Here is a 10,881-nt window from a genome sequence, read left to right as displayed (position 1 = left end):
CACAGCCACCCCACGTCAACTTTAGCCATTAGGCATGTCGCGGTCTTAGTGGGTTGCTCCGAAAAGTTAATCACATAGAGACCGTTCTTGACATGCCCAACAAAGGCTACTTTAAGAGTCTTGCTCCACAAGAGGGCCACGGTATCAATATCAAAGAAGGTGGCAAAGCCCATGATAGCAAGTTGACGAACGGAAAGTAAATTGTATGCAAGGGACTCAACTAGCATGACCTTCTCGATCGTGAGATCATGAGAAATGGCAACTTTGCCGAGTCCCAGTACCTTAGAAGACGAGGCATCACCCCACTCGACATTGGTGGGCATAGATGGATTCTTGTGCACGTCCACCACCAAGTCCTTGCTTCCGGTCATATGATTTGTAGCTCCACTATCGAGCAACCATGATCCCCCACCGGAAGCAAACACCTACAAGAGATCAATGCTTGGTTTTAGGTACCCATTTTGTAATGGGTCCTTTGATGTTAGCAACAAGGGTCTTAGGAACCCAAATAGACCATTCAATGTACTCATGAGGAGAACCAACGAATTTGGCATAGACATGCCCATCACTAGCACGGCATAACACATAAGAAGGATTGAAGTCGCCGGCTTTGTTGGAAGGAGTGGCATTGCTCTTCTTGACACCTCCACCCTTCGCATTGTTCTTCTTCTCCTTGGAAGCACCCTCTCCCTCCTTCACAAAAGTGTGCTTGAGAGGAGGTCGCTTGGTCTTGTCATTCTTCTTCTTGTTCTTGGGATTGGGTGCGAACCCAATCCCCTCCTTGGCCACAACTTCCTTTTGATTGCTCAAGAGGTCGTTGAGGTTCTTCTCACCTTGTATGCATGACATAAGGCCTTTCTCAAGTTGCTCCTTTAGCTTAGCATTCTCCTCAACAAGATGCACATGCTCACAACACGGGTTAGTAGCATTTGCATTATCAATTAACACCATATGAGGAAAGGTGGCTTTCTCCTTTGTTAGCTTCACTTGGAGTTGATCATGAGACTCCTTGAGGCTAGCATGAACACCCTTCAAGACTTTGTGAGCCTTGTCGAGAATGCCAAACTCCTCTTTGAGTCTAGCAAGATCAACCCCAAGTTTTGCCTTCTCGGAGTTTAGCACACGAGACACAACAAGAGCATGATCAAGATCATTCTTTAACTTAGCATGATCATCGTTGTATGACTCCTCAAGAGCCAAACGAAGACCACGCTCTTCGTCAAGAGCATTGGAAAGATCCGAAATCTCATCGGCATAGTCACGACTATGCCCCTCCATCTTAGAGATGGTATCTTCGTGAGCCTCGATCATGTCATTGGCTTCACCAAGTTGTTCCAAGAGAGCAACGAAGTGCTTCTTGGATTTACCCTTGAGTTTACTCATAAAGATCTCAAACTCATTTTCCTCCACATTTGTTCCCTCATGTTCATCAATGCTATCCGTCGAAGAAGGATGATTAATGATGGTAGTTTTGATGTTGGAGGTTACCTTATTGGTGGCTTTAGCCATGAGGCACTTGGCGGTGATGTTCTCATTGGGTGAGTCGAAGAGAGACACCCGTGGAGTCTTTGCAACGGCAACGGAGGCCATGGCAACCGACTCACTATCTTCATCATCGTCATCATCCTCATTGTACTCTTCTTGAACCACCAACGCCTTGAAGGGAGTCTTCTTGGTGAAGTTGCTCTTGTTGGGGAACGACTTGGCCTTGTCTTTTCTAATGAGCTTGCCACCATTGTCTTCCCTCTTCTCGTAAGGGCACTCTGCAACAAAGTGGCTCACATTGCCACAATTGAAGCAAGTTCTCATCCGTTGCTTGCCCTTTACGCCACTTGAGTTGCTTTTGTTGAAGTTTGGCCTCGTGTTCTTCTTGCTCCAAAATTGCCTTGAAGCAAGAGCCATGTGTTCATGATAGGCATACTTCGTATCTTCGAGGTTGCCCTCCTCTTCTTCCTCTTCATCCTCTTCCTCCATACTAGCCTTGGCCTTTGGAGCAAGGTTGGGCTTCTTTACTCTTTGAGAGCGAAGAACCGCATTGTCGGCGGTCTTGTCCAAGATGCTCATAGCAACAAACTCATCCAACACTTCACTTGATGACAAAGTGTGGAAGTCCGGCCTTTGACGAATTACAGAGGACATGGCTTTGTGGTAGGGCATCATTGCCTTGAGGAATTTGCGCTTGATCCAATTGTCATCCGTGTCCTTACTTCCATGATCTCGGAGAGAGACCGCGAGTTTGGTCACTCTCCGAAAAAGCTCACGAGGTTCTTCATCTTCTTTCATTGCAAACTCGTCGGCTTCATCTTGCACCACTTCATAGTTGGAGCGTTGAATGCTTGCGCTTCCCCGATAGAGGGAAACAACTTGGAGCCAAGCATCTTTGGCCACGGTGTAAGGCCGGAGATGAGGAAGATCTTCGGGCGGGATTGCTTCTTGGATGATGAAGAGAGCATTCTCATTGAATTGATGATCCACAACTTCTCTAGGAGTGAAGTTGCTTCGGTCATGCGGATAAAAGCCTTCTTCAATGATTCTCCAAAGGTTAGTGTTCACATGATTTAAATGACGCTTAAAACGATAGACCCAAGAATCAAAATCTACATTCTTCTCAATCTTAGGGGCCGGGCCGACATGATTCAAATGAGTGGAAGGAAGCGGTCCACCATAGACGGGTGGAGGTTCCACATGGGCAAAGATGCCGGTCCCATTTTTATCACTAGAACAAGGAGCCTTCTCGCTCGAAGCTTCCCCCTTGTCGGAGGTAGCATCCGTCACCTTGTTAGTGGGATCACCCACTTTCAACGGTGCGGTTGTAAGTTTAAGCCCTTCTAAGAATTTATTCAACATGCTTTCGACCTTGGTCGTCATGGAGGTTTTCAATGTGTCCAATGCCACATTGAATTCCTCACGAGAGACCGCGGTTCCCCCATCTCCCGTAGACGAGACAAGATTCTCAACGGAGTGCTCCTCCGCACCGTCTACGACGTCAACCATACTCTTTGGACGATAAAGTCCTTAATAAAGAGACGAGGCTCTGATATCAATTGAAAGGATCGATATAGTTGACTAGAGGGGGGGGGTGAATAGGCAACTAACAATTTTTACCTTTTCTTTACCAAATTAAACTTTGCATCAAAATAGGTTGTCTAGATATGCAACTAAGTGAGCAACCTATATGATGCAACGACAACAAGCACGCAAGCAAGTAAGAGAAATAACACAAGTAAACTAGCGAAAGTAAAGGAACAAGATAACCAAGAGTGGAGCCGGTGGAGACGAGGATGTGTTACCGAAGTTCCTTCCTTTTGAAGGGAAGTACGTGTCCGTTGGAGCGGTGTGGAGGCACAATGCTCCCCAAGAAGCCACAAGGGCCACCGTATTCTCCTCACGCCCTCACACAATGCGAGATGCCGTGATTCCACTAGTGGTGCCCTTGAAGGCACGACCGAACCTTTACAAACAAGGTTGGGCCAATCTCCACAACTTAATTGGAGGCTCCCAACGACACCACAAAGCTTCACCACAATGGACTATGGCTTCGCGGTGACCTCAACCGTCTAGGGTGCTCAAACACCCAAGAGTAACAAGATCCGCTAGGGATAAGTGGGGGGAATCAAATTTCTCTTGGTGGAAGTGTAGATCGTGGCCTTCTCAACCAATCCCGAGCAAATCAACAAGTTTGATTGGCTAGGGAGAGAGATCGGGCGAAAATGGAGCTTGGAGCAACAATGGAGCTTTTGGGGGAAGAGGTAAGTCAACTTTGGGGAAGAAGACCCCTTTATATAGTGGGGGGGAACAAACCAACCGTTACCCCCCCTCTGCCCCGAAGAGAGCGGTAGTACCGCTGTGCCAGCGGTACTACCGCTTGCAACAATAAGCGGTACTACCGCCCAAGAGCGCGGTACTACCGCTTGGTCCACAGCGGTACTACCGCGGAGGGGGGCGGTACTACCGCACAGGAGCGGTACTACGGCCCCCCATAGTCGCGGCTAGTACCGTAAAACCCGACACGAAAAAGGAGCCCTCGAATCGAGGCGGTACTAGCACGAGACCAGAGCGGTACTACGGCTTGGGGCCACCAGCGGTACTACTGCTCTAGAGCGGTACTACCGCGCCCAGAGCGGTACTACCGCTTGTGGCACCCAAGCGGTACTACCGCTCCGTCCCGCGGTACTACCGCTGGGACCAGAGATAGCACACACACGGAGGTACTAGCGGTACTACTGCTCTGGGCGGTACTACCGCTCCGGAGCGGTACTACCGCTTGTACCACCCAAGCGGTACTACCGCTCTGGCCCGCGGTACTACCGCTGGGACCAGAGAGGGCACAAAGAAAGGAGAACCAAGCCCATCATCGAAACGGAAAGGCTCGGAGGGAGGGGCAAAGGAAGTGTACGTGATGATTTCGCCCTAGCCTTTCCAAAACGGACCCCCTCTTGATAGTACGGTGATCCCTATGAAACTAGTCCACCAAACTAATCCGAAAGGACTACACCGTCTTCGCTTTAAGCTCCGAGGGGAGGATATCATCTCGTGCCCAAACGAATGAATCTCTGAAAAACACTCAACGCACACGATTAGTCCGCAAAAGCATTGTCATCAATCACCAAAACATCTAAGGGATAAATATGCCCTTACAATCTCCCCCTTTTTGGTGGATTGATGACAACCGGTGGCCAGGGCGGTTTGTGGCGCTGGAGCGGTGGCGAGGCGACTGCAGCAGGGGGCTTTGGCGGCGGCCGTGGCCGGTGACAGCAAGCACGGGGCGCAGCCAGGAGACGAGGGAGGATCCGCGGTCGACCAGCGTCGAGGAGCAGAGGCATGGCCACACGCGGCGCGCGTGCGCGGGCATCTACGGCGAAGGGGCTGCCGGCGGGCGCCTATGCGCGGTGGCGCACCAGCAGCAGGGGGACGGTGACGCGGCAACGGCAGCGCAGCGGTGAGGCATGGGCGCGCGCGCTGGGCGCGCGGCCTGCGCAGCTACGGCGCGACACGGGCACATCAGGGGGGTGGTGAGTGCGTGGGTGGCCGCGGGCGGCGTAGTCGCGGTGAGCGCGAGGTGGAACGGTGCGGCGGAGGAGCAGGACGGTGCGCGTGAGGGAGAGGGGAGGACGCGGGCTCACTATGGGCGTAGGGCACGGGCAGTGGGGCGCGAGGTGGTCGATGGGGACGACGGCGTCGGAGGAGGTAGACCTGTGGGGAGGTGGAGGCAGGCCGGCGAGGGGCGTCGACGACGGACAGGTCCGAGCGGCGCCACGGGGTGACGGCGACGGCGTCGAGCGCCCCGATCCCGATCTGGATCGGGGAGGGAGGCGAAGGGGGAGTGGGACGAGTGGGGGGTTAGGGTTTGCGGGTGAGTTGGACTGGGGTTTGTAGGGGGCGGCTAGGCCGGCCTAGTCGGCTTGGTGGCCAGTTGGGCCAAGGCCCATCGGACAGGGGAGGTTTTTCTCCTTTTGTTTGTTTTTTTGTTAGTTTTGTTTTCTTCTTTTTTTATATTTTCTTTTCTGTTCTATTTATTTTAGAGCCTTTTAGCATTTTCTAAAAATGAGTTTCCTTCACAACAATTACCTATGTAATATTTGGCACTAACCGAACATTTTTGTTTTAATGTTTGAAAACTTTTGTTGTATGCCATATTTGGAATTTGAATTTTGAATCGGTTTTTGAACTAACGAGGAATTAGCAACAGTAACGGAGGTGACGTGGCATATTTAGCAGAGTTTTATTGTAGCCTAATTATCCGGGCATCACACCTGGCCCAACTCGCTTAGAACCACCGGAGTTTCTTAATTTCAAGATGTGTATATAGACAATTTGAATGACTATATGAATTGAAAGTACATAGATAAACATATAAGAGAAGATGCAGCACCAGCACCTGTTGTTCTTGGGCGTCTGAATCTGATCATCCTTTTCTTCGGCATCAAGCGAAGAAGCATCAGCCTGAGCATCCGGGGTGGCCTGAATCGCAAAACAAAACGGATCAGAATGCAAAGATGTGTATATACAGCTCGGCTGCTGGAGCACAGGTTTACTCTGGTGCAGCAGTTTTGTTGGCCTCACCTGCTTTGTGAAAACCTAAGAAAAGAAAACCAAATCTTCTCTTCTAACTTCAAGTCACCAATAAGAGAGGAAGCAGTTGGTACAAAATAATTGCTGCAACTACGAAAAGAAAAACTGGAAATTTTACTTATGCACAGTATAGTGCCTAGCCATCAATTGAATATAGGTGTAGTACAACAGCTCTTACAGACATTAGCACAAACAATTTGCAGGCAAACTTATACCTGGCAGAACACAACCTAAGAGAAGGCAAAATTCCACCCCAAAAACATAGGCAGAATGCATATGTAAGTGCAAATCGCCATGGTTATTGGCCTATCAACCAACAACAGTTCAGAGAGACAAATGCTAGCAAGGGATTGCCTAGAATTTTGCCATATGCTCTTTTCTTTGTCCAAATAACTTCATATTTGGTGCTAAAGTTACTAATTCGTCTTGGAAGAAGGAATCCATCATGAGATGGAAAGGAGAGAATAAAATCACTGACTATCAATTGAGAGAGGGGAGAAAGGGAGTCGAGCTTACCTCGATGTTGTGTATCGTGGCGTCCAGCAAGAGCCGCTGGTGGTGCCGTCATGAAAGGAGGTGCTCCATCGAGGAGCCACCACTGGTGCCATGGCATCAGAAGAGGTGCAGCCAGGGATGAGACGAGGATACACCGCCAGACTCCTTCCTCTTCCCCTGTGAGATCCTTCTTTCGCTCCCTCGATTCACCTCTTCTCCTGCTCCCTCTCACTTGCTGCCCTCCATCCTCGGCGGATCCACGGCGCTGGAAGCTGGTGGGGCGAGGTGGCCGAAGGAGGAGGCGTGTGGATCTGGGCCGGCCGGATCAGCAACCCCGGCTCCTCCTGTTGAGCACGGAGGCCCTCATTTTCTGTTTCTCCCGCAGGGACCGATCCATGGCTGGATCAATTCGAGCGTCGCCCTTCCCTTGCAGGTCGCTGCCGCGCCCGCACGCCTCGGGTCCGGTGGGATCCGGGATGACGAGGGGGATGGGATGCGTGAGGGGAAGGTCGCCGCCGCGCCACCATCTCCACACTCCTCCTCCGCCACCAGAGGGCGCCGCCGCCACCATCTCCCCCCTCCTCCGCCGCCACTAGAGGGCGCCGCCGCCACCATTGTCGAGGGAGTGGAGGGGATGAGGAGCTTGGGAAGGCGGCTGTAGGGGGAAAAGATTTAGGGTTGGAGACTGAGGGAACGGGAGGAGAAAGCGGACGGGCGCGGGGCTCACCACGGCGCGGTGGTTTTTCCCCTCACGTGGTGCGCTGCACCCCCACGCGCGGGCGCGGTGTGGTGGTTTTTTCGCCTCGCGTGGTGCCGTGCGCTCGAGGCATCGGTTGTGCCTAGCACTTCTTGAGGCTTTATATGTTAGATGCTACGAATAGTACTGCCCTATCCTGTACAGATGTACCAGTCTGAGCCAGAAAATAACCTGCTGTAGTTTGTGTAGTTTGAGGAGACGTGATCAAATTATTATTTTTTATTTGACCAAGTTGAAAAACCATTTTCTCAAGTTGCAAGAAGATATTTTCTTCAGTAGACTTGGTTACTGTGACCAAGCCATTAGTAGTAAGAGTAAATTTTGACACACTTCTACTACACATGCAGTACCCACCTTTGAACTGATGGAACGAGTATATATATATAATAAAAAAACTGAACGAACTACATCAGCAAACAGTGATTTTCTTCTAATAGAAACAGATTTAATAGATTCACTCATCTGTGAGGTTACTAGTTACAACCATACATTAACATAGCTTAACTGTATCCATCAAGTCTGATTGTCAGGTAACATCATCTCAAGGCTTAACACTAATCTAAACGAGAAAGCAATATCCAAAATACCCGAACCACACAAACCAACCCCAGTTACATCAAGTCACGACTTAACACTAATCATGGATTGCATGGTGCCATCTCCTCTGTTTCCCGTTGCACTTCACTGAATACGTACGGGCTCCGAAACTCCAAGTACGAACAAGTAAGAAACAAGATTCAATCGTATAATGGCTAGCGTGTTGTCCAAAGAAAAATTTAGGAAAAAACTCAGAACTTGAGCGATCCAGGCAAGGCCGTGCTAAGATCAAAAGTGATATGGTTGGATCACAATTGTCTTTATAATGCTGAAAAACTAAGACATATTTGCTCAGAATAAAATCTTGTTTGAGTGTCTATTAGAAGAGTCTCACTTGCTAAAGTACAGAGCAAGAATTTCTGATGATGATGCTAAAAATATCTGTTACAGTTGAACATGTTCTCACTTATCTTCAAAGTTTCAGATGATGATGCTGAACATGTTCTCACTTAACTTCAAAGTTTCAAATGATGATGCTGCTGCAGTACAGAGCAACAACACACAGGGGAAAAAGGAATTGTGCTCAGTACACATAGTAATAAGGTTGCGCTAATTGGCCGAATAGTCACATGAGCACAATATATAGCAGTTGTCTACAAAAGGAATTAACATATTAAGTCGAACCAAATCTTGAAATCTATGTGAAACTAGGCTTAGCAATTCCCTTTCCGGGTCATACAATCAAGTTCCTGAAGCTAACAGTAATGCTCATTCAGAGTTACATAGAATAATTACACATAACTGGATAAACCAAAGAGAAAAGTCCATTTTTGGTCCCTCAATTCTTCGGTCTGCTCACTTTTGGTCCCTCAACTCTAAAACCGGACAAATTGCACCAAGAACTCTCGAAACCAGCCATTTTTCGTCCCTGCAGGGTTTCGCTGCTGAGTCAACCCGGTTTTGATCATGACGTGAACAGTGCTTTGATGAACAGTAAATTAAAAAAATAGCAAAAAAAATAAGAAAATTCTGAAATTTTATGACATCGAAGATACTCAGATGCGCAAGGTGCGTGCCAATCTTCGTCGTGTTTGGAAGTTCGAGAAGCTCGCGGCAAAAAAAACAAAAGTAAATTTACTCTATGATAAACAGTAAAATTAAAAAAATAGCAAAAATAAAAAAAAACTGAATTTTTTTGGCACTCAAGATGCTCAGGTGCGCATGGTGCATGCATAATTTCGTGCTAAAATGACATCCGAGGAGCTCATGGAAAAAAATTAAAATAGCGTACGTGTGTGTGCTGCTTCGGGTGGTTTCCAAACCCTCGGCATTTTAGCACGAAAATTTGCATGCACCTTGCCTACCTGAGCATCTTCGATGCCAAAAAAATACGTTTTTTTTTTAACCTTTTTTGCTATTTTTTTGAATTTACTGTTCATCATAGAGTAGATTTATATTTGTTTTTCTTTGCCGCGAGCTTCTCGAACGTCCAAACATGATGAAAATTGGCACGCACCTTTCCCATCTGAGTATCTTCGATGTCATAAAATTTCAGATTTTTTTGAATTTTTTTCGAATTTACTGTTCATCTGAACACTGTTCACGTGGTGGTCAAAACTGGGTTGACTCGGCAGCGAAACCACGCAGGGACAAAAAGTGGCTGGTTTCGAGAGTTCGTGGTGCAATCTGTCCGGTTTTAGAGTTGAAGGACCAAAAATGAGCAGACCGGAGAATTGAGGGACCAAAAGTGGACTTTTCTCTAAACCAAACATATGCATGCTTCAACAAAACACCTGCAAATGTGAGCTCCGAGGTAATATTTTTTTTAACATAAAAAATAATGCGTGTACGCATCACAGGAAAAAGTAGTAATTAACATCACAGAAAAAAGTAGTAATGAACAAACTCTTGCCATGTATGCGGGCTCATAGGTGATCATTTTTCACATACATGTTCAGCCATTCATTTACAACTTTAGTATAAATTTGGTGTAGTACATGATAGCTCTATACAGATGAAGGATCAGAGCAGATATAGCACATCTCTTTTCGACTCTAACAATTGTAATTAGTGATATAATTTTAGCATTATGGCTGCATCTCGCACATAAATTAGGCGCCCATACTGCTTAATTTCTGAAATGGTTTCAAACGAATTGGGGAGACTGAGGAACCAGAAGAACCAATATGGCTGCCCAGGAGCAATATAAGAACTAAATACAGTGCACATAACTCGGCTCCTTGAGCTGTAATGGCGGAAACGGATCCTATGCAGAAGTACCGTCCATCCATAGAGCTACAGCCCCGCGTCGCTACATAGGCGCAATCACACCAAGCCGCCGCTCGACCACACGATTTGGATCCTGAGTGCTGGTGTTTCAACGCCGGTGGTCGGAGAGGGAGAGGGAGTTCTCGAGGAAGAGGAGAGGGAGATCGAGGGAGAGCGATTCAGTGGTACAGTAGATGGCGAAAGGGGAAGACTAAAGTGGAGTTTGGAGGTTGTTTCGCTCGATTTAGCTACACTTCAAGGTCCCTTTGCAAAATATACCAGCACCCACGTCTTAGATGGATCCGGTCCCTCCCATTCCGATCCGACGGCTCATGTGCAGCCGGCGCATCTGGTGCACGAGTTGACTCGTTGCACTGGATAAATTCTCAGGTCGGAAGATACTTCCTATATATGTTTTTTTCGCGAATACGCAAAAGGCTTGCGTATCATTGCATTGATAGGTAGAAGAAGTAGCAAACATCAAGTACAGAATAACACCTCTGACAAGCATGAACACGCATCGCGGCATGAGTCAGGAGGTGGGGCGTACAATCAGAAAAAAGGGGGGGTACGCACCCCAGGTCCTAGACACTACGTCTGTGGCAAGATGGTGCAGATTCCTTTGGCGCCTGCTCGTGCCCATGCGCGAGCCTCGTCCTTGATTGTCATCGTGAGATGCGGGACGGATGCCCTGTCGTTGTCGAAGACGCATGAGTTGCGCTGCTTCCAAATCCACCAGGCAGTGAGCAGGA

The sequence above is a fragment of the Aegilops tauschii genome, chromosome 2 (assembly GCF_002575655.3).
Source record: "Aegilops tauschii subsp. strangulata cultivar AL8/78 chromosome 2, Aet v6.0, whole genome shotgun sequence".
In the NCBI taxonomy this organism is placed as follows: domain Eukaryota; kingdom Viridiplantae; phylum Streptophyta; class Magnoliopsida; order Poales; family Poaceae; genus Aegilops; species Aegilops tauschii.
This window is presented reverse-complemented; position numbering follows the sequence as displayed.